This window comes from Rattus norvegicus, chromosome 14 (genome assembly GCF_036323735.1).
Source record: "Rattus norvegicus strain BN/NHsdMcwi chromosome 14, GRCr8, whole genome shotgun sequence".
In the NCBI taxonomy this organism is placed as follows: domain Eukaryota; kingdom Metazoa; phylum Chordata; class Mammalia; order Rodentia; family Muridae; genus Rattus; species Rattus norvegicus.
The window spans coordinates 74,387,818-74,415,699 of NC_086032.1; positions in this window are offsets into that span (position 1 = coordinate 74,387,818).

Here is a 27,882-nt window from a genome sequence, read left to right on the forward strand (position 1 = left end):
CCCTATCCCTTCTCTCCTCCCCCTGCTTCCATTAGGTTGCTCACCCACCCACCCCCTCTCATCTCACTGCCCTGGCATTCCCCTACACTGGGACATCAAACCTTCACAGGACCAAGAGCCTCTCCTCCTATTGTTGCCAGATAAGACCACCCTCTGCTACCTGCAGCTGGAGACATGCAAGCCCCTTCAGCTCCTTCAGTCCTTACCCTAATTTTAAATCTCAGTCCCACTCATAGTGGCACACTTCATCTAGGAAGGCTACGTTCCTCCAACAAAGCCACACCTCTTAATCCTTCCCAAACTGTTCCACTAATGACCAACCAGGCATTAAAATATATGAGCCCATGGAAGCCGTTCTCCTCCAAAGCACCATCAAAAACAACAATAAAATATGTTTTGTAATCCATTCTAATATCTCTATTGCTGTGGTGTCTTCCATTTTTCCTTGTGGTAGATAGTTAATTGCAAATTTGTTGTTTGAAACATGGTGTGGTCTCAACAGAGGTTGAGATTGTAACCACAAAACTGGGCATATCATGTTTCAAATCTATGCATAAGTTTCCACAGCCACAGTCATATTTCACCACTCTGCTAGTTCCTAGTAGCAAACACTGAGAGCAGATTGATGTGAGCATGACAGGAAAAAAGCAAGTCTATCCTGAGGATAAATGACTGGAAGGGGAGAAGCTAGAGTCAGGACAACTGACCATGGAGCTGGTATATAAGAAAGAAGATGCCATACCACAGTTAATTTTATAGGATTTTCAATATGAAAATAAAAACACATAACTTATAGACTGCCACAGGGAAAAGATAATCAAATAAATTGTGTTTGCTATGCTCTGAAGAGAAATAACTTTGTTTTGTTTTTGACAATATACATTACTTCTTTCCACCCTTTTTCACAGCAAGCCCACATATCCTAATCTTACTAGCTGAACATATCGACATATCTGAATGATATAATTACAGTGATGAGTGTGGAAACAGCACCTTTATGCTCTTGCTCTCGGACCCAGCTTACCTGCATGCCCACCAAGGCTAGATCTGCTGTGCTAACTAAATGAGGTGCAGGGTCAACACCCCTAAGTGCTTCAGCAAGCAAAGGGCAAGGCCATCACTCCAGCGCTCATGACCCATGGGTCAGCTTGGCATATGAGTGATGGGTTCAGCTCTCTCACTCTCATGTCCTCAGAGCCAGTGGTGGTTCACCTATGCCCTTCCCACCAGGGCCAGCTCCACAATGCTGCAAAGCACAAGGCCCATTCTCCTGAATGCTGCCACAGGTGAAAAGTGAGGATAGCTCTTCAGAACCTTCTAGATAGTAAGAGGAAAGGTCAATTCTGTACACACAGCTCCTGTATATCTGTGTGGTCCCAGGTTGCTGTCCAGACCAGGGACATCCCCCATGGTCATACTGGTAGGTAATATGAGCCACAGACATCAACATCAAACCTTATTGCTGCATAGCCATGGACCAAGTCATTGTCCTCAGTACCAGCATGGGCCTAGACTTTACCTTGCTCTCAGATCATGGGGGTGGCAACATCAAACATGCTATTACTCTCCACCATCATATTTCTGGATCCATCTCTCATAATGCTCAAACTGTTCTACTACTCTTTCTCTTTCATTTGCCCATTACATAATTACACATTATAGTGGCTCCTACTGTAGGAGGCCACATAGCTGTCAGGTGTCTGAGTAACATTCTCTTCCATCCACACTGCATGGCCACAAGACGTCTAGGTGTCTACATCCAGCCTATGTGGCATGGAGTGGGTGTATCTATGAACGTCTTCTACAACCTGCACTGCGTTGTGTGGCTGCAGATGGGATCCTGTGCGTCTACACTCTGCCTGTACCAGACATGTGGGGACAGGTCTCTGGGTTTCTTTCTCTGCCTGCTATTCACTGTCATGGTGAAAAGCAGATCTCTGGATATCCTCTTCCTCCCTTAAAATTCAATTTCTAATAGATGAAATGAAGAAGAGACAGCTCCAGATTTGGTGAGTTCTGTTTTATCACAGGGAGAAGTTCTGAACTTAGACAAAGCAAATATTTCTAATACGCACACAGCTTGCAATTTTTTTCTGGAGAGGCAAATGATAAATCACATTTTCAAAACCGTAAGCTAATATGCTCCTTGTTCTAGAGAGAAAAAATCATTTCTATCTTCCAAGTCTGTAATAGACAAATATTCTTCAACTTACGATAGGTCAAGCCCCAATGAACTCTTCTCAAATAGAGACATCAGAAGTTACAAATGCACTCTCTACCCCTCACATTCAGAGCATGAGGGACTAGCAACACAGCCAGGCACACATTTACTTTTTGTCTCACTGTATAGCTGACAATGGGCTGCTGGTGATAATCACCTCTAGTATTGCAAAAGATTACTGCTCTACGTTGGTGGTCTGCAAGAGGCTCAAAATCCAAAGTCCAAGTAAGGTTCTTTTTTCTCTGGGTGCCTGATATGTTTACATCTTTGTAAAAGTAAACCAACAGAAGTTGTCTGTGATCTTAGCTAAGCTGGATATCCTCACAAGATCAATTACTTCACATCCCTTAGGTGATAGTTACTTAAATTTCCACCTTTATTTATAGTGATGCTGTCATTACCTATCATAAAATTATCCAGATTATAAGTGTTCATGTAGCATAAATATTAAAGGTATATCACTTTGTGTGTTGGTTTATTTCTGTTCCTCTAACAAAACACTATGACCAAAGACATTTGAAAAAGAGTTAGTTAACTCTTTTGGCTTATGGCCATGGAAGGATAAGAGTCCATCAAGGCAGGAAAACCTGGGAGAAAGTGGCAGTAGTGTCACCTGAACTGGAAGTGGTGAGCTTACATCAGGAAGCAGAGACAATGAACTGAAGGTAAGACAAAGCTATTCACACTCAAAGCCCACCCATTCTAAGGAGTTCCTCTAGCAATGCTCCAACTTCCAAAAGATGCTCAACCTCCTTAAACAGAAACACCAACTGTGATCAAGTGCTCAATTAGATGAACAAGTGCCAAAAATGTTGTCAAGCCACTCCCTAACTATAGATTAATAATCATATCAACAAATCATTTATTGAATTTCTTTTTAAGGTATGGTTCCTGTGCAGTAAATAATATACAAAGATAATAACTGGTACTCATTTTTCAGTAAATATTCACATATCACTACACTAATTTTTTTAGTATTTGAAAATAAACCAGACACACACAAATTTAACACTCCCGTATATTATTAAGGCCTATACCTGTCTTCCATATTTCCATATTACTTCCTATATGCAGATTAACTAATGTGTTTTATATAAAATATTTAGAGGTAAATAGATCAGCCCTAACGGTTAAAGACAGGCTATCTCTGTATGTTCTTTTACCCTCATGTTTTTCCAGAGACAGTCATGCCTGGCTGATGTGCATTGGCCTCTCAAACAATCCCACTGTGTCCAATTCCTGAAGCTATTATAATACCCTATGGGTTTTATTTCATCATAAATACCATTTGATTCCATTGTCCTTTTTGAATATTTCTTCTATCTTTCTCTTATTATGTGTTTAAAAAAGAATAGCAGTTGACTGGAAACCTATACACTCTCTTAACCTGATCTAGGCAGCTGTCCTCTACAAGTATCCTTCTATTCTATCTATAGAGAGCAAAGATGTCACTGTTTGACAATTAGAAAGGCTATTCAGATATTCTTGTGTCAATGTTAAGCCAGCCCTAGAGTTTTTCCTTCATCTAGTGTATGAAAATTAGAATAAAGTTCAAGAGGTATTATTGTCTCTTGGCCACAAGAGACAAGTCTGGAGTAGTAAAATACATCCCAGATCTATCTGATTAGGAAATGAGGCTGCATGCTGGAGATCACTGACTGTTCTGCAGAGGACTGGCTCATCAAATGAAAGGAAGAAGCCCTGCAGATAATTATTCACAGAGACTCCAGGCAGGTAGGAAAGGCAAAGGATGACAGTACCTTGCCAAAGCAGTAAAAACAGAGGATGTAAAGATAGTAGCTTCTGTTCATAATGAACTCCTGACGGTTTGATTGAAGAATATTGTGCCCTGCTCATTAAAAGTGAGCCAAGAAGAAAGTTTTGATTTGTACCTCAGTGATTAAGAAAGTTTAGAAGAAGCCTCATCAACTCCTCACCTATTAGTCATGAAACAGGAAACTTTGCCACAGCACAAAGGTACAAAAGGCTCTCTTTAATTGGGATTTTTCTGACACAGACACTATTAGCAGCATTTCACTTCTGACTCCATATATATGTCTATTTGTTCTAAGCAATAATTGAGAAGGATCATCAGCGTTTCCAAACTTATTGAACAACACACACTTTTAAAATGCACATACACACCACACCAGGATCTGAATATAAGGCCACCAATTTCAAGTAGATTTTTATAATGAGATACTGTCTAATCCACCCCATGTAGAATATGCCACCTGCATTTTGCATTGTATGATCTATTTAGGTCTTCTTTGTTATGAACCCATTTCATTTTGTCTAGAGATGAGGTAGGATGCAGCAGGAAGTGTGGCTGAGACTTTACTCCCTGGAGTCCCGTGCCTGGAACATCATCATATGGCTGTTCTTTGATCTAGAATGATGTCCCTAGGTACCAGTATTCCTCTCTTTTCTTTCTAAGATATCCCTTTTGGTTTAGTTTCCAACTAAACATTAGAAGATCTGCCATAGAACAACATTATCAACCAACCAGATACCCCAGAGCTCCCAGGGACTAAACCATCAACCAAAGAGTACACATGGAGGGACCCATGGCTCCAGCCACTTATGTAGCAGAGGATTGGCCTTGTTGGGCATCAATGGGTGGAGAAGCCCTTGGTCCTGTGAAGGCTATATGCTCTAGTGTAGGGGAATGCCAGGGAGAGGTTTTGGGAGGAAGTGGGTGGGTGGGAAGGAGTGGTTGGGGGAGCACCCTCAATGAGGCAGGGGATGAGGGGATGGGATAGAGGGTTTCCTGAGGGGAAACCTGAAAAGTAGATAACATTTGAAATGTAAATGAAGAAAATAGCCAATAAAAGAAAAAGTAAAGATCAGCCTTTTCACCTTGAGCTCAATTTTCTCACTAGACACAGTGTTCATTATCTTTTCTGATTTTGCATAGTCAGTTCTTCTCAACTGAGGATCTGCCGTTCACGTCACTGCTCTATAGACCTAGCATCCTCCGCTTAGCTCCTCATCCTTCCATAAATATCTGGAATACTTTATTCTTTTATGATGCTGTTTTGTAGTAAGTATTGTGCAGCAAAGAATTCTCTTTGGAACTTCACATAAATATTACCTCAGAATCTTTTTTGATGTCTGACACTTAGTTCCTAGCTTAGTTATGTAATAATTCTATGTGGGCCTTGCTGCCCTTAGGATTTTCCCAGTGTTATTGTGATGTTTATGCCGAACAGAATCTAAGGATCATTTTGTGGTTAAGTGGAACAAGAACCTGTCAGAAACCTGAGTCTTACTTTCTTGGCTTCTGTGGGCTGTCCAGTCTTAGGAACTCTGACAAGATCTTTTAAGGACATGGGTTTCCAATAAAAAAAGGCTTCCAAATCTATGCTTTGGGCATGAATATTACACCAGCTGTATAAGATCATTACCTTCTGTTGTTCCCCAGAGCAGTACAGTGTGTTGGCTCACCTTTCCTTTTCTTTAATGAAGTCAGGTGTCTCAGATATTTTCTAGGAAAGCATCACAGTAAGTTATATTTTGAGTCCCCGTTGGTAAGGAGAATTTAGCAACCATTTAGTGCCTCTTTCACAGCGGTTCCTTCTTAGCTCACTCAACTCTGTAGCCCCGGGAGCCATATGCAGAGGGCAGTAGTAGAGCAAAGGGCTTAACTGCAGAGATCTTCCCCTTCCCATTAGTAAACCACCTACTGTGCTCCCAGAAGGACTTCTCACAGACCTGTTTAACTTGAGTATTCTCAAACTTGCCTTCAATGGGGGTCAGGAGTCTAACACAGCATTCCAGGACACTGCAAATGAGAATTTCTAAGTCACATATTGTGAAACTAAGGTCAGCTTAATTTTTACAAATAAGATTAAAATGTTAAGGAAAATAGCTTTATTTGACATTTGTTTGCAAGTAATTTATGTGTCAAATAAAACTACCATTTTTTTTCTAATTTGGTAGGAATTAATAGAAATGTCCATCCATATTTGTAAAAAAAAAAACATCTAAAATTAACTGTGGCATATTTTGAAGATTTCAGAGGGAGTTTGAATTTAGCTCAGGGAGACAGATTTGTATATACATGTATTGACAACTTGAAATTGAGGTGGAGACTGTGTCATTGAACATCCTGATTTGAATAATTCTAACTTTCAGTGATAGCGTGTTGGATCGAAGAGAGACTTGAGCCTTCTCGGTTCTGACCCTTTGAGTCTGCACTAGTACAAAGCTTAAAATGTCAACCTTTTGAAGTAATATGCTATGATAAACCAATGATCTCTCTGTTTGTTTTGGCTATTATTTCCAGTGTTTAATACTGTCGGACCTCTCCCCCGCACCAGAGGGGCACGAACATCAATACATATCAATTGTACAAATGGGCGAGGGCTTCTCCCTTGAACTCAGTTCATTAATTAAGGATCCATGCCAGAAAGGTCATCTATGTTAGGCAGAGGAAAAAGACAGGAAAAAACATATCTAGATGTAGGAAGTGAAGAAAGTACCCCTTAGTTTAGGTTTTGTGTGAAACTTCTGTTCAGTGAAAGAATCGATATTTTCAACCCTGCTAACCACAATCGCTTAAGATCCCCACCTCCAACTTCCCAGATGTAAACTTGCAGTTACTTAGGCCTCTTAGGAGAACTCCATTTACAGTGGAAGCTATGCTACCAACCTTGTGAAGTGATAGCTGCCCCAAGATTAAAGTGTCATCAGACTGTAATCCTATCCAAGGCAACTCTAGAACTACCTATCACCACATTCATATATTTATAAACCATGAGTGAAAGGAACTGGGGACATTGCTTAGTCAAAATTACGTTGTAAGCAACGCAATCTAGGTCGTGTGCTCAAAATTTACATAAAGAGGCTGGGTGGTATGGTCAGCATGTATAGCAGAGAACGGTGGCTACTCAGGGATACCTGGCCAACCAGCTTCAGATTTGTTAAACGCCTTGTGTACTCTATAGTTTTATGTCACATTGATGCAAAGTGAAGTCATCTGAAGGGAGAAAAGCTCAATTAAGAAAGCTCTACCATAAGATCAAACTATAAGCAAGCCTGTAAGGCATTTTCCCAGTGATTTATGGGGGAGGCCCAGGCTATTGTGGGTGGTACCAAACCTGAGCTGGTACTCCTGGGTTCTGTAAGAGAGCAGCTGCCTGAGCAAGCCATGAAGAACATTCCAGTAAGCTGTACCCCAGTGTGGCCTCTGCTTCAGCTCCTACATCCAGGTTCCTGTCCTACTTGTGTTCCTGTCCTGACTTCATTTGGTGATAAAATGTGATGTGGGAGAGTAAGCCCTATAAACAAACTGATTTCTCCCCTCAAACAAACTGCTTTGGTCTTGGTGTTTCCATCACAGCAATGGAGACCCTAACTGAGTCACCTTTTCTCAAAACCAAGATGAGCTTCATATGCACAAGTATATGAACCTACTTACACACACAAAGAACACCCGGACACTCACATGCACATAATACACACCCAAGTTAACACATTTTTAAGATTGTTTTTAAAGAGGAAAAATAAAAATGATTGTTTGCAGTGTTTAACTATGCAAGGGTTAACATGAAGGGCACCAGACAAGTACATAAAGCTTGTGCTGAGATATTTCTGGAGACCCTCACACTCAGGTGTTGAGTGAGTGTGCCTGTCATTCTTTCAGAACATGTCTCTTTTTCTTTACCCCTTTGTCTGAGATGAATACTAAAAAAAATCTATGTTTAAACAAGATTAAACATGTTTATGTTTAAACAGTGCACTTTGGGTTCATCATTAAGGGTCTTGATATGATAAAGCCTTGGATCTGATTTTACCTGAATAGAGATCCCTAAAGACTTAAGAGAACTCCACATTCTGCCACAGGTCACAGCTTGGAAATGAGCCTCCATCCCATCATCGTACTGGGATTACAAGTGTGCAGCATTCCACACAGCCTTTTGGTAGTATGTTACAGAAACACATCTATATTTGTGTACTTGCAAGCTGTTATAATATGCAAATAATCAATATTTTTTTATGTTTCGAAACTTGAGTTAGAGTAGGTTGGGTTCTTGATTTGCTTAGTCTCTAAAGGCATTTATCACTCTGTTCAGTTTTCTCAGTAAACTCACAGGCATGCTTGACAGCTTGAAATGTAAGAAAATATAAAACAAACAAAAAATAGTATGCGTGTATGTGTGCGTGTGTGTGTGCGCATGTGTGTGTGTTGCCACAGTGCATGTGTGGAGGTCTGAAGACAACCTCACACATCCGTCCTTGTTTTTGATTTGTTTGAGACAGCATCATTTTGCTTGCCCTGGTTGCCAGTCTACCACCTCCTGTGGACTCTCCTGTCTATGTCCCGTCTCTCCTTAAGAGTACTGGGAAATGTGTGCTGCTTCACTCGGCGTTCTCTGGTTTCTGACGATGCCAACTCCTGTTCTCACACTTGTGTGGCAAGTACTCCACCCACTGAGCCACCTCTCCATCCCACAGTAACATCTTGTAAGGCTTATGGTAGGAGCATTGTCAGCACACTAAAATCCAATAAAAGTCTACACTAAATGTAATTATGTATAAACATTTCAAAGGATAATTTCAATGAAAAATTTATGTTCCAAAATGATTCAATGATGTGCTATAGAAACATAAGGGTGAGCAAGCTATTCCCTTTCCATGACACAGACAGAGACAGTTATTATTAATCAAGTAAAACAGAGCTTTAGAAAACAAGTGATTTCATTAATTTTCTCCTGTGGTAGGTAAGGTACAAGTATCTCTCTCTCTCTCTCTCTCTCACACACACACACACACACACACACACACACACACACACACACCCCTGTTTGGAACTTTGAGATCTTATACTTATTTTGCCTTATTCGTGTGTTAATGAAGTTCACATCCCCACTGTTGCTAGTATCCACTGTATCTACCAGAATGTTTGAGAGTCCACGTAAGTATTGTTATTCAAGTTGGTATTTTCTCTGTCATACTCATCTATATAATTATTTCAATGTAACAGGTTTTCTAAACATATTTCTTAATTGAATCTTTGGTTATTTCACATCATACACCCATTCCCACTCATTTCCCAGCCCTTCCATACCTGCCCTCCAGACTTGTAATGCCGCACAAAAGAAAAATTAATAGGAAAAATAAGGAAGAAAAAAACTCTTGCTGAGCCCTCTGGGCAACAACCTGCTTCTCTGCCAATAGCAGCCTTCTGTGCATGTACATATTCTCTCTCTCTCTCTCTCTCTCTCTCTCTCTCTCTCTCTCTCTCTCTCTCTCTCTCTCTGCGCCACTTTACCATGCAATCTTTTATCTTAATGGCATTGGAAGTTGCAGAGTGACACTCAGAATGCCCCTTTGATCAACAGCTTTAGTCGCGAATACTCATGGTCTAAGACTCATGGTGAGTCTTTAGTCTAATTCAAGACCTCTTGCCTTCTGCTACCTCGTTACTACTGGACCCTCATAAAGACTTTGAAATGTTCTGCTGTTTCCCCGAGTCATGGAGAACATGCAGTTATGAATCCACAGGACCTGCCCCTTCACGTGGTCCAGCAGCTCATAGATGGGGGAATGTTGAAATGGACCAACTCAAAGCTCTGCATCTGGGAGTGGGTGATAACTGTTGCTACCTTCCCCACCCATCCTGCCAAGGCCAGCCCTTTGGTACCTCCTAGGCAATGGGTGGTGTCAATCACATTCGGCAGACCGTGAGGGGTGGAGCCAGCTAACCTGGCCCTCTGAAACAAGCACAACTACAGTAGAAACCACAAAGATCATCATAGCCTTGGATGGTAACATGGGACACAGACATCCACACAGACCCTGGCTGCAGTAGGACCATGCACCCAGATGTGGCTCTACGCAGAAGCACAGGCTAGACATCAGCATGACCTCTGGTGGCGGCACACACATCTCACGTTAGGCTGTTCCTCACTACCTTTGCATCTCCAGTCCCAACTCTCTTCAGAGCACACAAAGTGCACTACTGCTCTTTCTCTCCTATCTCTCCACTGCGCACTTGCTTGTTTCTACGGGGGCCCACTAGGACCAGGCGCAGCCCTGCATTTTTTTTTAATTAACTTGAGTATTTCTTATATACATTTCGAGTGTTATTCCCTTTCCCGGTTTCCGGGCAAACATCCCCCTAATCCCTCCCCCTCCCCTTCTTTATGGGTGATCCCCTCCCCATCCTCCCCCCATTGCCGTCCTCCCCCCAACAATCTAGTTCACTGGGGGTTCAGTCTTAGCAGGACCAAGGGCTTCTCCTTCCACTGGTGATCTTACTAGAATATTCATTGCTACCTATGAGGTCAGAGTCCAGGGTCAGTCCATGTATAGTCCTTAGGTAGTGGCTTAGTCCCTGGAAGCTCTGGTTGCTTGGCATTGTTGTTCATATGGGGTCTCGAGCCCCTTCAAGCTCTTCCAGTTCTTTCTCTGATTCCTTCAACGGGGGTCCTATTCTCAGTTCAGTGGTTTGCTGCTGGCATATGCCTCTGTATTTGCTGTATTCTGACAGCCCTGCATTCTTAACATAGGACTTTATCACTGAAGTGTACTTACTTCCCTTCCTAAACCCATATTGTTTCTAAATCTCATTGTTTAAAAAGCATTCTTCATCCTCAGTTTGATAGCAGCTTTCTCTGGAATCAGTTTTTCAAAGCATAGGCCAAGTTGCATACATTTCTGGAACAATCCAAGTGATGACTCTCCAAGGTTTTTCTTCTTTATTCATGCAGTAGAGACTGCATGCACCTTCTCCCTGAGCTATGCCTAAGGAATTCTGGCATCTTGCCAGCTGCTCTTAGTAAGAGACAATTAAGACAGAACTGCATTTCAGAAAGCTCACAAACAAGTTTGATGTAATAGTTACTTTTCTCATTGCTGTGACAAAAAAAAAAGGAAGGAAGAGTTCACTTTGATTCTTTTTTCAGAGTTCTGACTAAGGAGCCACTGAAAGTAAGAAGTAGCTAGTCACATCTATCCTGACTGGCAAGCCACTGGAAGTACAAATCAGCTAGTTACATCTCATCCGTAGTCAGAAAGCACAGCAAGCTGAATGCTAATGCTCAGGTTAATTTCTTCATCTCACTCAGGACAGGATTTCAGCCAATGAGATGGTGCCACCTACTTGCCCATAAATTGGGAAGTCTTACTTCTTTAGTTAAACCTGTATGATACACATAGAAATGTTCCCATGATAATTCTAAATGTCATCAAATTGACAGTGACTTTAACTATCCTTCTGGGAAAGGTAGAGATAAAATTAAACAATGTATAATTTATAATAGGTAGATTAATTAAGGAAACTTGGGCAAATTGTTCATTCTAAGTGAGGATCATGGAAGAGAAAAGAAGAAAACAGGTTTCTTGATATGACCTAATAAGACACCTGTCTTATTCTACCAGAGTAAGAATATCCTAAGAACCACGTGCGTGGTCAGGATAATCAGGGCATTGGACCCACTTCTTGGTACCACTTTTCTGTGTTTTTGTCTTGTTGTTTTGACAAAAATACCCAACAAAACAATTTATGGAAGTTATTATTGGCTCACAGCTCAAAGTTTCTGTCATCATGGCTGAGAGAGCATGATATAATCTTTAGTGATGGACAGAGAGAGAAGAGTCCAGCCGGTCAGTTAGTTCTCTTCCTTCTCATCATTCATCAGGAATTCCAGCCTGTGGGATGATGACACCAACCGTAACAGAGAGTCTTCCCACTTCAATAAATTTAATGTGGAACATCCTTCATGGATAATCCCCAAACTTTATTTTCATGATAAATCAAAATCTCATCAAGCTAACAAGAGTCCTTTACGCATGTAATCTGCATGTGTAAAGACAGAAAGTATGAACTATGAAACATCCAGGAAATGGACTAATCTGTGTTATCTGTCATGTAGTTCCCAAAATGAATTCTCTGCAGTGGAAAAAAATGGGGCTTAAAAGGAAAATCTATCCAAAGACTGTTGTCTTATTAGATCATCCCAAGAAATCTGGAGAAACCAAGAGAGCATCACATTGTTTAAAAGTGGATTCTGTTACATAATTAGATTTAGAGGAGAAGTCAGAACCCATCAAGACTGATGGCGAGTGGAAGATAAGATATGTGGGTCTGATATTCAGTTATCAATGAGTAGGCTCAAGAGGCTATGGAAACCTCTTGATATAAATTCACAGCATATATTTTCTCAGCTTTCCCATAAGCTTAAGAGCATTTCTGTCAAAAAAAAAAAGAAAACTTTAAATTTAAGTTTGCTCTATCTGCAGCATTCTCCTGACCTACTTTCTTAAAGCGCCAATCAAAACAGCATGAGATTCAACTGAAATGTATTTTCTGAATTCTCAGGCTGATGTCTACTGATCACATATTTTTTCCATACAGAGAAACAGAAGTAATAATTTATACTATTTATTGGGTTAATTTCAAATAGCACACACTTTAACACCATTAATTTTTTTAGCTTAAAACACAATACAATGCTGATCATATACATTAATATGACTTATTCATTTGTCTGACTCCTATAGAGTCATAAGAACTATGAAAATTATATGACTAATAATACTGATACATAAATGCAAACATTTTACATGGGATGAAAGAAATAAAGAAATGAGAACATTTGATACATGCTTCCAAGTATTTAAGTGATAAAACGTAAATAGGGTAACCTACAATGTTGAAAACCACAGGAATTAAATTTTAGGAGGATGTAGATTAATTAACACTAACCACAGTGTTGTGTTTAGTTTAAATTTATAGTTTTATGATTTCTATATGATGATTTTCTCATTTTAATATTAAATAACAAATTTAGAAAGCCATGCTTAGAACCTTGGAGAATGCAGTATATAAGGTAAGTGTGAGTAGGAGGACAGGCCAGGTTGGTAAGACAGTGAAGTTGGGTATAAAAGGCAAGATGATGACTGAACTAGAGAGAGGAGGGAAGACGAAAAGTCCAATATGCAGAACACAATCTGAGACCAAACAAAAGAGACATAACTATTATTTGTAAATAAGAATGAAGAGTTTTTAGTTTTTAACTTATAAATTCAAGTTAGTATAAGGCTCTTCATTTAATAGGAAAGATTGGCAGGAGAATGAATTTATAATATGTAGGGATAATGTTTTATGTAAATACGTTAAGTGTAATATATCCAAATACAGATGGCAATGGGGCTACTGGATGGGTGGAAAGGATGGATGCGCATCAATTGAAAAACATCTACAAAGGCATTACTTTAATCAACCTCAGAATTTAATATCAACCATGGTAGCCACTTTGAGGAGAGAACTCAAAATACACTTTTTCATCATACATGTTTTTAAATAATAAATATATTCGATGTAATTCATAGAAGATATTTATATTTACTTAGACAATGTCACTACATAACCTAGGTTGGCCTGACACTTAATCTCCTTCTGCCTCAGCCTCCTGAGTGCTGTGATTTCAAGTGGATGTCTTGACCAAATAAAGATATACCGACTTTAAAGATATATTCTTTGACCTTCCACTTGGGCAGATCATCAGCATGTCTGCTCCTCTGAAGACTCTATAGTCTGAAGGCTATGGTGTAAGTGTGAGGAGGGTGCTATTGAATGTACTAGAGACCTGGGGAGTGAGATAATCTCAAGAATCAAAGGGAGTGATCTTAGATGAAATAGATGAAATGCCCAAAAGAGGGGAGAGGAAATTTGTAGCATCCATCTTCAGTAGAAAGACAGGGCATCAAGTGGAAGGTGGGGTTGCCAGCCTACACTCAAAATCCCTGATCCAAAATTATTCCTGTTTAAAAGAATTGCAGGGGCAAAAATGGGGAAGAGACTGAGGGAAAGGAGGTCCGATGACAGGCCCAACTTGGGACCCATCTTAATGGAGACTTCAAGGTCTGACACTACTACTGATGCTATGATGTACTTATAGACAGGAGCCTAACTTGATCCAACAAGTAGCTGACTGAGATAGAAGCAGATACTTACACCTAACCAGTGGTCTGAAGTTGGGAACCTCTGTCCTTAAAATAGGGAAAGGCTGGAAAAAGTTGAGGAGGAGGGCAACTCCATAAAAGACAAACCGTTTCAACAAACCTGGACCCTTCAGATCTCTCAGACACTGAGCCACCAACCAGGCAGCATGCACTAGTTAGTCCAGGGTCCCCAATGCAGATAGCAGAGGACTGCCTGGTCTAGCCTCAGTGAGAGAAGATCCACCTAACCCTTGAGATATTTAAGGCCCCATGGAATGGGGGGCTGGCGTGGTATGTGTGGGGGTGTAAGAGTGTAGGGACATTCTCTTGGAATCAGAGGAGATGGAATGTGTTGAGAATCTGTTGGAAAGCAGAATGAGTGGGAATAACAACTGGACTATTAAAATGATTAAAGGTAATAATACAAAACATATTCTTTGGTTTTGATTTTAATTCATAAATGAAATTCAAACAGATATCATGGATTTTTATCTTTGAAATCTGTTGTGTTTAAAACCACTTCCATGGACCTTGGCAGATAGGTACTGAGTCGAACAAAGACAGAGAAAATGTTTCATGATTCAGATCCATCACCGATTTCAGAAAGAAACACAGTATTTTGATATCTTGAAAGGTTAAAGCAAACAGTGTACTTAGTTTCTAAAACATCATAGATGTTGAGACATGAGATTGAGATTAAGTGATCTCTTTTATAGATTCCTAGAGTAACTGTGGTATTATTTTAGAAGATATCCATAACCTTTGATTTTCCTGATCCATATTGGGTATTATAGACGGCAGAAGAGAAACCTTGGCTATATTTGATAAGAAGGAAATAGAGAATGCTTTCATTAACACTGAACATACATCTCCACTCATCATTGAAGGCCCAACTCTAATCCAGTTAAGACCTAAGCAACGATATTGAAGTGGTCCTAGCAAAAATTGCTAGTGTCCCAATGTTAGGGAAAACTGTCTCTCTGAAATCTAATGTCTCATGATTATTTCTACAAAACCTTTATAGCGTACCAACTAATCTCACTTGCATAGAAAATAAGAAAGCCTCCTTTTAAAACTTTTACATTTTTAGGCTCCCATTCATGTCAACAACCACAAGAAATACTGGATAAAGTTTTAGTGTGAGTCTTCATGAACTTGTTTTTGTGTGGTCACAGAGAGCTGTCATGTCCTTCAGAGACATGAGCTTTTGCATGTCTAGGCAGGATTCTGTAGGCAGCCAATGCAGAGATCTATCTGCTGGCAGCTCCATTTTATGGTATCGTGTGTTTCTGCTGCCCCCGAATGAGACTTTCACATCTTCACAATGCACCTGGAGATAGTCTCTGCAAAGATGGGAAGCAGAAGTGTCTTCACAGCAGAATATCAGCACTGAGTCCCAGAAATCTGACACTGGAAACATATGGGTCTGTCTTTAATCAACAGTAGACCACAGTCACACTTCAGGCACTTGTCAGTGAAGCCAGTCATGGAATGACTGTAATTAGACATTGCCAAAAGGCTGCCAACATCATCATTTGTAAGATAGTACGTCTCAAATGAGCTGTGGTGAAACAGCACTGGAGACGTCCTTTCTGCTTTTATTTTGCTTATCTCTATTCTATAATGCATGACAAGAATCTGATGCCACAGTGAGTTCTGTGGCCTATTTAATGTGTCTTTACCGGTCATATGTCTCGCAATCTTAATTATGATAAATTACTACACAGTTTCTATGGAGATTTCTCCACAACTTACATTGGAGTTTTCTGCCAGTTCATAATAGGAAGTTAAGAATGCATGGAGCTTGCCTCACCTACGGAGTATGGCTCCAGCAGTATTGCATGCTACAGGGTCACACAGACAATTAGCAGATGCATCTCAAGGCATCTGTTCACTCCAGGAAGAATACACTGCATGTATCCCTTTTGAACTCTCGAAAGTTTAGAAATCATACGCCAAACCACTGTAAGTGAAGCAGTTTTTAATCTTTGTAGTTAACATGCCATGGACCAATAGTGTTTTCTAACCTTGCAGGGCTGATCCCAAACCAAAGGCTGTTTAGAAAGCCCTATGCTCGCCCTTTCTCATAGGATAAGGCTTAGCATTTCTAGTAAGGCTATGTCCTACAACACTTTAAATCATTTTCATCATGCCAACTATGTTCCATCTGTACTTTTTTGGATTACTACTCCTTGTTACCTAAACCTATGTTCCTGTAGGACACATCCAAGGTCATACCTATTTGTATCCCAAGCTTCCCACTGTAGACTTAATGAATTTGGTGACCTTAGTAAACTCATATAAATACTTCATGTGAGTTATTTATGAATCTCTTGTAGCACTGGAAATACCTCTGTAAATAACGGTGACAAAAATCCTTCTTTTTGACAAGATTCAGATCTATGAGGGAGACAGACAATAAGTAGAAAATCCTCTAAGAGAGTAAAGAAAGGTATTTACTTAGGCTGCTAGTATAAGGGGGAAAGCAAGCACACGGTTGTTGGGAGGTTGCTCATATTTCTAGCTGTTGGCCAGTACAGGTGGGCCAGCTTCAATAACCTCATCAAAATAAAATCTTCCCTGCCTTATCTCTTACCTTTTCACCACACACAGTGAAATGCTCCCTCAAGGGATTTCTTGAATCTGTTATTTCTCTGTTGAAACTGTGCTCCTTTATTCTATCTGGGTAATTCGAGCCAACCTTTTAAAATCCAAGCCAAACTTTATCTCCAACAATACATCCGTTCTCTATGGGAGAGGGTTAGATTGCTATCCAAAGGTTAGGAATTATCACATTGACTTTTGATAATTTGCTTCTGATAAGCTGCCTGTCAGAATTTGCAAGAGTGGGGAAGCAAAGGCCTTGTTTCTTACCCACAAAAGCTCTAGCAGCCAGGGTCCAATCTGGCTGTCAGCGGGGCTCACGAAATGCCTGTTTGAATAAATTCAAGTAAGCTGAATTGAGGAACTGTCTAAAGCAGTGTTTCTTGACCTTTGTAATACTGTCAACTTTCTTATATAATTCTTTATGTTATGGTGACCCCCAACAATAAAATTATTTTTGTTGCTACTCTATAACTGCAATTTTGCTACTGTTATGAATCCTAGTGTAAATACCTGTGTTTTCTGATTGTCTTAGGCAACCCCTATGATAGTGTCACTTGACCCCTATGGGTTTAAATCCACAGATCAAGAACCTCTGCCCTAAAGGAAGGATGAGAGCACATCATCCTTTTGGATATCGGACAATTTTTCCAGAACAGGTCATAATGGTTTTTAAACACACTGATCTTTAAATGAATGCTGCATTTTGATTCAGGGTGAAAAAAATAAAAGAACAATAGGTGTGTGTGTGTGTGTGTGTGTGTGTGTGTGTGTGTGTGTGTGTGTGTAATGCTATATACAACATAGGTATACTTACATAAATATATATGTATATATATATGTATATGTATATATATATATCACACAGGTATACACATGTATATATGTATGAAAGAGAATATATTCAAAGTTCTGCTCCTGTCCAGTAAAGTATTCAATTTGATCTCTAATGGGACCTATCACAGGCATTCACAAAATTTTTGAATGACTAAGCTGGAATTGAGAGTCTATCATAATTATAAAATTCATTGGACACTTATGAAGAGTGTACCAGGCTCTTCCCACTGTTGTAATTCACACATATTAGCATCGGAGAACATTTAGGTACATAATCTCACTTGCTGAGGACACACGGTCAGAACTTTGCGTCTGGTACAATTACTGTCCCAGAAGCCATTTCTACTTCCTTGTCTTTACAGTGCCCAAAGCATGAACCATATGTGCTGTAGGGGGTAGAGTCCTTAGGCCTCTGCCTATATGTAACAAGGAGGAGAATTGTTCTTTCATGGTTCTTAAGACTCCTTAACAACATACAGACTTCTACAGCTAATGGAAGGATTGGAAAATGTCATTGTACAGAGATTACCGATTGCTAATTGATGTTGTATCAGGTTTTAAAATCAGCATTTGAAGTATTACAACCATAATGAAAATAAATACACACTCTGGAACTGTCTCAAATGTCTTCTCTTACTGAATGAACCCATGTTAAATTAACAGCACATTTCCAGAAGTATGGAGCAATTTCCTGTTCCCCAGTTGGTTCCCCTCCCAACCTCCACAAGGGAACTGACATCACGGCATCTGACACTATAGTTGCTTTATGTCATATATTATAATTTCATACATGGACAACTATGTAATAATGACCCATTCGTCATAAAGTATCATCACATATTCAAGTATTTCTGAGTGTATCCATCCACCCAGGAATTCTGTGACACAACACAGCCTTGCTAGGTTTGAGTGTCTGTGTCACTTGCTGAAATTTAATCCTCATTGTAACAGTATGAAGAGATGAGTTGATTAGTTATCAGGGATCTGCCTTCAGATGTGGAAAAAATTCTTCACAAAAAATGCTACAAAATTTCCAAGTCTTTTTGGGGACCTCTGTCATGCAAGACACCATCTAGGAAGCAGAAACCAGACTTGCCATCCTTTTTAACTATGAAAAATTAATTTATGTTTTTAAGTTACTTAATTTCAGGTATTTTGTTATTAGCATACTTATTAATTAAGATGCCAAGTGTATATATCTGTAAAGGAGCTGTAAGTAGTCATTACTGTGGAGATGGTAAGTATCAAATCCAGAAGCTGATTTGCAGAAATAATTATTATATTAAAGTTATTAATGCTTCTTATTCCTTAAGGAGATAGGAAATATAAACAATATTTTCAGGAAGATCTATGTTTGCAAAACAATCCAAAATAAAAATTTCTTATTGAAACCCACTGGTTAATAAGTTAATTTCAATATAAAACTTATGAGTTAAGCAGAATGCATGGGTGGACAATGTCGTTAATAAATGACAGGAGTTAATACAAAAATCTCAGTACAAGGTGTGGAATGCCCACAAATAAGTCTCAGTGAGACACCAAGGTTTCTCCAAAACATGACCTTTTGCTGCCACCTAAGTATATGGTAAGACATTAATGGTGAAGACACCATACACTTCAGTTGCAGGACATAAAAGTTTAAATGTCAAAACAACTAGGAAAAATTCTTCCTTCCTAGATAGATTATATAGTGTTGTAACGTTTTATGTAGGCTGCTAGATAAAAAAGACATCAGTGGTATCACCTAGACCTGGGCAGTATGTGCTACAATAACAAACTGCCAGGCCAGATGTGCCTGCTGGGGCAACAGTGGCACAGACATTCTGAAGTAACCAATAACTTCCTGATTGGACTGAATCCTTACTCCACAGAAGTGAATTTCAATACCTAGGGTGCAATCATATCAAAAGCCTACGTCTTTGGAGTTCTTAACACAGAACCTGCTGATGTTATCTTGCTAAATGATCATGCTGTCAAATTGCCTTCTAAATGTTTATATCTGTAGACATAGACCTGGGTCATAGAAGCTCATTTTTGTAGAGTATAGCTGTCAAAATCAAGAGACACAGAGTTAGTAGAGGTGATAGGATAATAGACTGAAATTTTTATCCCTAAATGGAACATCTGTAGTAAAGCCCCTATTACCAAGGTTCAGAGAACATTCTGGAAGAGAAAGTAAAAAAGAATGTCAAAACCAGAGGATGGAGAAGAATGCTGTGAGACGCTGTGAAGGGCTGTCTTATGGCCATGATGCAATGGTGACAAACATGAGTGCACAGTAGATGTGGTGACATATAGAAGACCTACAAAGATCAAGCCAACCAAAATTCCGACATACATTGAGGAGTCATAAGCAGGAGTTGCTGGGCGTGAGAATCATTCCTTACTGAGGATTTGGGTTTCCTGGGTTAAAGTGGGTATTCTCGCAACCAAGTTTACACAGGCAATCCTAAGAGTACTAAATACAATTTTAAAAAAAGACATGAAGTTTCAATGAGGACAGGATAAATGGGAGTTATATATAATCATTTTTGTATGCATGCACTAAATGCTCAAAAATATAGAAAATAAATTAAAAATAACTAGAAAGTTTAAATTAGAAAGACAATCCTCAATTATCTAAAATCTTTGAGTCATGAAAATTTTTGTGTCCCCTGAGGTTGAATATAAATGAGGTATAACATATTTAATCATAGCTTTGTTCGGCATAATGTTATTCAGAATAGATTTATTATATTGATTAGTATAATATGCTGATATAAATGATGGTTTTCATTATCTTCCCTCAAGTCAAAATTAGAGCCACTCTAGAACTTTGAGGACAAGCATTCAACATTCATACCTGATAAGCTTATTTATCATTGCTTGAAGTGAGAACTTAAGAGAAACTCTTTGGGCTGCTGTGAAAGTAACAGAGTTAACCAGGCGTCCAAAACAGCTGCACTCTGACCACAGAGATGAAAATTAAATAATAACTCAATAATCCTCATACAGCAAAAAATCCTTCACTGCATGAACTCACACACATTTTATATTAGAGAAAACTTATATACAATAATAGTAATGGAAGAAAATATCCTTTATTGTAGCACAGAAGTAACCATCTGTTTCAGCTTACTACAGAAACTGTGATATATTCTTTAATATAACCAAACCAGACTGACACACTTGCTTTAACTTCCCAGAACAGCTGGCTGACAAAACAGACACCTTGATGAGTGCTAACCAGACACTTCTTTAATGGAGTGGGGTGTGCAAAAAAGCACATTCTCCATAGCAGTGTGTGTCTCTAACCTTAGTACAGACACAAAGATTGGCATAAGTCTTCGCCAAATTTCATGTAGAGAAAAAAATCATTAAGTACAAAGAATGATAGATAATGATAGATACAGATAGATAGGTGATTGTGTGTATGTGTATGTATGTATGTGTGTGTATGTATGTAATAAATCAGCCTTCAGGAATACTACAGTATTAATTTATTTTTAGTAAGTATGACTTGACTACTATCTTCCTTTTTCCCCTTTTATTGAATATAGCTTCTTTTTTAAATTGAAAGTAGATTCTTATTCTCAGTATAAAACATCTGAACCACAGTTTCTCCTCCATCCATTTCTCCTAGCTATGACTCATTACCTCTCTCCTAGAGATCTATTCCCCCCTCCATTTCTTCTTCAGAAAGGAGCAAGCCTGAAAGAGATGACGACCAAAAAGGAAAGAAAAAGAAAGAATAAGATACCCAAAAGATGCTCCAACACATAACAAGGGCACATACTCCACTATGTTCATCGCAGCCTTATTTATAATAGCCAGAAGCTGGAAAGAACCCAGATATACCTCAACAGAGGAATGGATACAGAAAACATAGTACATTTACACAATGGAGTACTACTTAGCTATTAAAAACAATGACTTCATTAAGTTCACAGGCAAAAGGATGGAACTTGAAAATATCATCTGAGAGAGGTAACTAAGTCACAAAAGAACAAACATGGTATGTACTCATTGATAAGTGGATATTAGCCCAAAAGAAGCTTGGAATACTCACAATACAACTCACAGATGATATGAAACCCAAGAAGAAAGAAGATCACACCAAAGTGTGGATGCTACAGTCTTATTCAGAATGGGAAAGAAAATAATCTCCAGGAAGTAGAGGAAGAACAGGATCTGGGAGGGAAAGAAAAAGAAGAGGGGAAAAGAGGGGTCAGCCCAGATACTTATATAAGGGAGGAGACGGGGTAGAAGTACAGAGGGTCAGGAATTTGAAAGGAGGTATATAGCAGTGGGGAAGGGGGAACTGGGAGCTACTAGAAAGTCCCAGATGCCAAGGACCCAAGAGGTTCCCAGAACCCAAAAGGGAAGACATTAGCTGAAATACCCAGCAAAGGGGGGAGAGAATCTGTATCCAGTGAATAGGCACAGCCCCTGGTTGAGAGATGGGGCCACCCACCCCACCTCAAAAATATTAATCCAAAATTCCTCCTGTCAAAAAGAAATGCAGGAACAGAGTAGACCAGAGAGTGAAGGAAAGGCCATCCAGAGACTGCCCCACCTAGGGATCCATCCCACCTACAGACACCAAACCCAGACACTATTGCTGATGTCAAGAAGGGCTTGCTGACAGAAGCCTGGTATAACTTTCCCTTTAAAGGCTCTGCAGAGCTGAACCAATACAGATGTGGATATATGGAGGCAAACATCGGACTTTGGCGGGAACCACAATGGAGAACTTAGGGCAAGGACTGTAGGAGCTAAAGGGGTTTGCAATCTCATAGGAAGAACAACAATATCAACCAACCAGAACCCCCAAAGCTCCCAGGGACAAAACCACCAAACAAAGAGTACACATGGGGGAACCCATGGCTCCACCTGGCTATGTAGCAGAGGATTGCCTTATCAGGCATCACTGGGAGGGGAGCCCTTTGGGCCTGTGGATACTGGAATACCCAGAGTAGGGGAATGCTAGGGTGTTGAGGCAGTAGCACTTGAGCGGGTCGGGGGAGCACCCTCATAAAGGCAGGAAGAAAGGATAGGGGAATTTGTGCAGGAGAAACTGGGAAGGGGGATAACATTTGATATAAAAGTAAAAAAAAAATAAAAATGATAAAAAGCATAGATCTTCGAGTTTACCTTAAAGAGGGGAATCATGAATTCTTTCTCAGAGTTCCAGCAGTGTTTTTAAAAATATTTTTTAAGTTCTTTGCACGTTTTGATAATATTCACCTAAACTCCACCTAATACCTTCCAGAACTATACATCTTCCTTTCCCATCCAGCTTTGTGTTCCTTTTCCCCTATCATGACCAATATGCTGCCCATAAAATGAATTTATGGTCTTCCCATGGAGTATGGTCAATTTTTAGGAGGATACTAATTCTTTTTATGCCATCAGCTAACAGTGGTCAATCGTTTTTGAGCTGGAATTTGATATGGTTTGAGCTTGCATAGGTCTTACTCACTAGGTTATAGATATTAGGCCTGCTGTCACAAGTACTGTAAGTTCATGTGTTTAGCTTCCATGGTATGTTCCAGTGACTGTTTTCTTGTAGTTAACCTTTGCACTCTCACTTTTGCATGCTTTCCACCACTTCTTCTCCATGGAACTCTGAGACTTTTGGAAGAAAGGGGCAGTACATGTGTTCTACAAATAGCAGTTCCTGTGGTTTTCACACCCTGCCCTTGACTGTGCTATTCTGTACAAATGATGAAGAAACCCATCGTATTGTCAGAAATATTAGAGCGGAGCTGTAGCAGCAAGACTTGAAACAGAAAGGAGCTAAAAATCAATTGATAGCCTCTTTTTGACAAGACCATACCCTCCATCAATCCACCTACTACCATAATAATATTAAAAATAGTTTGCATCAATGAGTTAAAGCATACATTAGGTCAAAGCCCTCATGACCTAATTTTTCAGGAAATGACATCACAGGCACAACTCTAATGTTCTTTATGAATCACCAAGGCACCTTGCATACAGTTGACATTACAGCCAAGCTTGGTTATCATGCTTTTCATTTTGTACTGTTTGGATCTAGCACAACTTCTTCAAAGATTTGTGATAATTGTGACCATCCATGAAAGTCATGAAAGGCAATTGCACTGTGGCAGATTGAAGGAGAAATGTCCCCAGTACATTCCTGTATTTGACCACTGGGTCTTTAGTTAGTTCAGCTGTTTGGGGAAGTTCCTGAAACTTTTAGGAGCTAGAGTCTTGATGGAGGAAACAAACCACTTCACTTCCACTGAGCTTTGAGGAATTATAGCCTCACCTTTTTTTAATTCTCTATTTCTCCTTCTTGAAAGTGGATGAAATATAATCAGCCTGCTTCCTGGCTCTGCTGTCATCACAATGACTTCCCTACAGTTAATGGAATTGTTTGCTAACATAAACTTTTTCTTTCTTAAGCTGTTTTTGGTCATGTTATTGAATCACAGCAACAGAAAATCAGCTAGCACAGTTCTATAAGAGTGTATTCAATGCAGACTTAGACGTGAGATTTTAGGTTTCCAAGTCAAATGACATTTATGGAGGACATAAATTACTTTCTGAGATGAATTGATATTGACGATTAACAGGGTAGCTTTTACCCTGGTCCTATACATTTATCCTTTGGCAGATACATTGCTTTTCTGATCCATCTTCTGCAGTTACTTGTGACTCACATTCGCAATCTCATCCCTCAAATTAATTAGGATCACAACTGTGAAAGCATTTTCCTATCAGTGGCTCCATCATGCAAACTGCAGAATGTTGATTGCAACAGCTGGCATTTCATCATTTGTTTCACTTTGTACCCTTTGCTTCCTAATTGTATACATCTTTTACATATGTTAATGTGAAGCTCCCATGAAAAGGAGGAACAAATAAAGAATTGAGGTTAAGATTATAATAGCTAATTTTACCAAGGTTACTAATGTTATGAGATACTGAGTAAGATAAAAAGCCATTTAAATTTTACTTCTTGTGATGACTATCAGAAAAAAATATGCTGTTATCACACAACCATAGTATTTCCACATGGAGAACTTCAAATTGCTAGATTATTCAAAATTCTGAGAATATAAAGATAAATTAGGGAGCTTTTGTAATTTTCCACAATCTGCAGTATTTTCAATGCAAATGGAGAGATGGAAAGAAAAGTAGGGAGGGAGGGAAGAAGAACAACAGAGAGGGAAATGGAGGGCGAAAGACTGAGAGACAGAGTCAGAGACAGAGAGCAGTGCGTACCAATATATGTGTGTTTCAGGAGTCACTCTTCTTTTTTCACCATGTGGTTCTAGGAATAAAACACAAGTTATCAGACTTAGTGACAAGAACCTTTATCCACTGAGCCACTCTCTTGGCTCCTGAAAATTATCTAAGTCAGTTAATAAATAAACATCTGATTTATGAATATTTTGACTGACCAATAATTGAGAAAAACAGTGTCATGTTTCTTTGGATAATTCATGTGTCTAATAACAGTACCAGTTTTATTCATATAAGCAGCAACCATTTCAAGCACCCACTTCTAAGAAGTGTTCAGCAAATTTCCTCTGTATTCAATTAGCCTTCATAATGATTTATGGGAAGAAAATTATTATCCTCTATAGATTGTTAAGTATAATTATATCTGCTATGGTCTGAATTCATATATCTTCCACCCACCTCAAATTCCTATTTGAAATCTAATCACCAATGTGAGGGCATTAGCAGGCTACACTTTGGGGAGATGATTAAGTTATGAAGGCTGGAAATTCATAAATGAGATTACTGTTATGCTCAAAGACACCCTTGCTCAGCCCACAATGTGAGATAAGACACTGACTATGAACAAAAAATGGCCCTGACCAGATATAAGATGTACTAGTGTCGATCATAATTGTCTTGACCTCCAAAGAAAAAAAGGCATTTCTATATTTGATGAGAGATTTTGCATTTTGTTATTGCCATGGGAACCCAGATAGCAGAAATTGGGTGCTAGTACAGTATCTGAACAGGTAAAATAGACTTGGGACAGAGTAATGGGAAAAAGTTAGGAGGTTGTACTAGTTGGGGTTCTCTAAAGAAGGAAGAACAGAAGAAATAAACTGATACCACCAAGGGATTTATTAGATCAGCCTTGACAATATAATATAGACCAAGATACTCCAGTGATGGCTGTCTGCATGCTAAAGAAGTTGAGAACTCTCTGGGTCTTTATTCAACTTGTCTAGCTACCTCACCTTCATTACTAATCCATAGTGAAAGTAAAAGAAACTGGGTTCCTGGTTCATGAAGGATAATAGCAGCAGCAGCAGCAGCAGCAGCAGCAGCAGCAGCAGCAGCAGCAGCAGCAGCAGCCACAGTATAGATGCAAGCACAAACAAGGGGTGAAAGTGGACAGGCAAACGTACCAAAAACATTTCTCCAACTCTCTTTATATCTGTGCTGCTGTTAAAAGGTGTTGCTCATTTTGGAGGAGAGATTTTCCCTTGTCAGTCTTTCTAAAATATCGCTTCACACACACACACACACACACACACACACACACACACACACACCAGTGGTGGGTCTCTTCAAGACCATCCAAGCTTTCAACCAAAATAACTACCAAAGAGGCTTTTTCAAATCTGTAGACAAAACTTCTATTTTGATGGCTTGAAATTAAATATCAATTCATCTGAGGTCTTGGAATGCAAAAGGGAAAGTTATAAATAAATCCTCTCTCTTCTTAGAATTGCCTAAGTGGTCAGGGACAAAATGTTGGAAGAAATGTGGGACATTATACTGAGGCCTCAGAAATAAGGAGCATAATATTGACATTTTGCTTAGAAGTCTAGCTTGTTACTGCTAAGCTATCTCTCAAGCCTGAGGAACATAATATTGGATAATGAGAGAGAGGTCACTTTGTTACAAAGTACAAGAAATTTTGTTCATGATTTTTCATTATCTACTATTTTATAGCTGGTCGAGTATGAGAGCAAAGAAATAGGGTGTCCATTGGTCAGCCATTTGCCAGGCAAAGTGCCTGGGGTGTGATTTGACTTCAATCTGCTACTAATAGTAGGCTTTTAAAAGATAAATTATTTGAAGACAGAACTAACATTAACATTTTAATCAAAAGGGAAGCATCTTATAAGTATTTGTAAAAATGTCAGCTTATCAATATTGTAGAAGTGAGCATTGCTCTGGAGAGACAACAGAGGATGTTTCATAATGGCTATAAAACATCTGTTAAAACAGTGGGCAACGAGGATTTATTTTTAAGACAATGGAAGAATGATCTTAAAGAGATTGAAGTTACAAGTAGTACTACTGAAAGTAAAAAATTTGGCTTTGGAAGTCACTGTAAAAATCAGTTAGTGCAATCCCTTGTACAGACATATGGGGCACTACTGGCACAGAATTCCATCCCAGGATATAACTTGGAAATTAAGCACTGCTTAGTCTGTTTCCCATAAAGACACATTGCCTAATTAAGGTTGAAGTCTACTATTGTCCAGATAGTCTTTTGGACTTAGCACTCTCTTTATTAACAGGGTTTCCTCTTCTCTGGTCCTATCTCTCATATATTTCTACCTGCAGAATGTCATACAACCTTAGATTGAAGGTTCACCTACGATTCCTGAAATGCCTCTCTATGCTAATGCTAACCTTAACCCTTCAGCCAATGATATTTGTCCACCCTGAATCCTCCTACCCACCCTCCCAGGTGGTCAGGTAGGAATATATAATCCTTGAATCACCACCAAGTAAAGATGGTGTTTCTCCCTACAGCTGGTCCTGTTGTGTTTCATTACCTTACATATTCACAGGGTTCCAATTGCCCTCAGGGACTGATACTGGCTGATGATACCTGGGGGAAGGGAGGGTCACCACAGCCTATCATTTGAGTAGAGCCCAGAAAAAGAACCATTGCAAAGGTAGGCAAGTTCAAAGTCATGGGAAGAGGAACATAGCCATAGTGTAACCAGAGAATGAAATCCCCAATTACACTGTGCCCTTATAGATAGTCCTTTGCCCAGTGTGACTAGAGAATAGAACATTCAAAGGAACTTTCTGGACCTCAAGATTCGTTCCCATGATATACTTTGGAATTTCCTGGAATCTTTAACTCAATTTTTCTATCCTATTGCCCACATACTTTAGAATAAAAATGTCCTTTTTATGGCTCTCCCCCTCCATTGTACTATCCATTTGACTTTAAGGGCTTACATCTGCCAAAGGGTGATCCAGAGTCTGTTGTGTCTTCAGGCTCAACCACGTTTGATATGAATGGAATCTAAAGATGTTGGAACTCT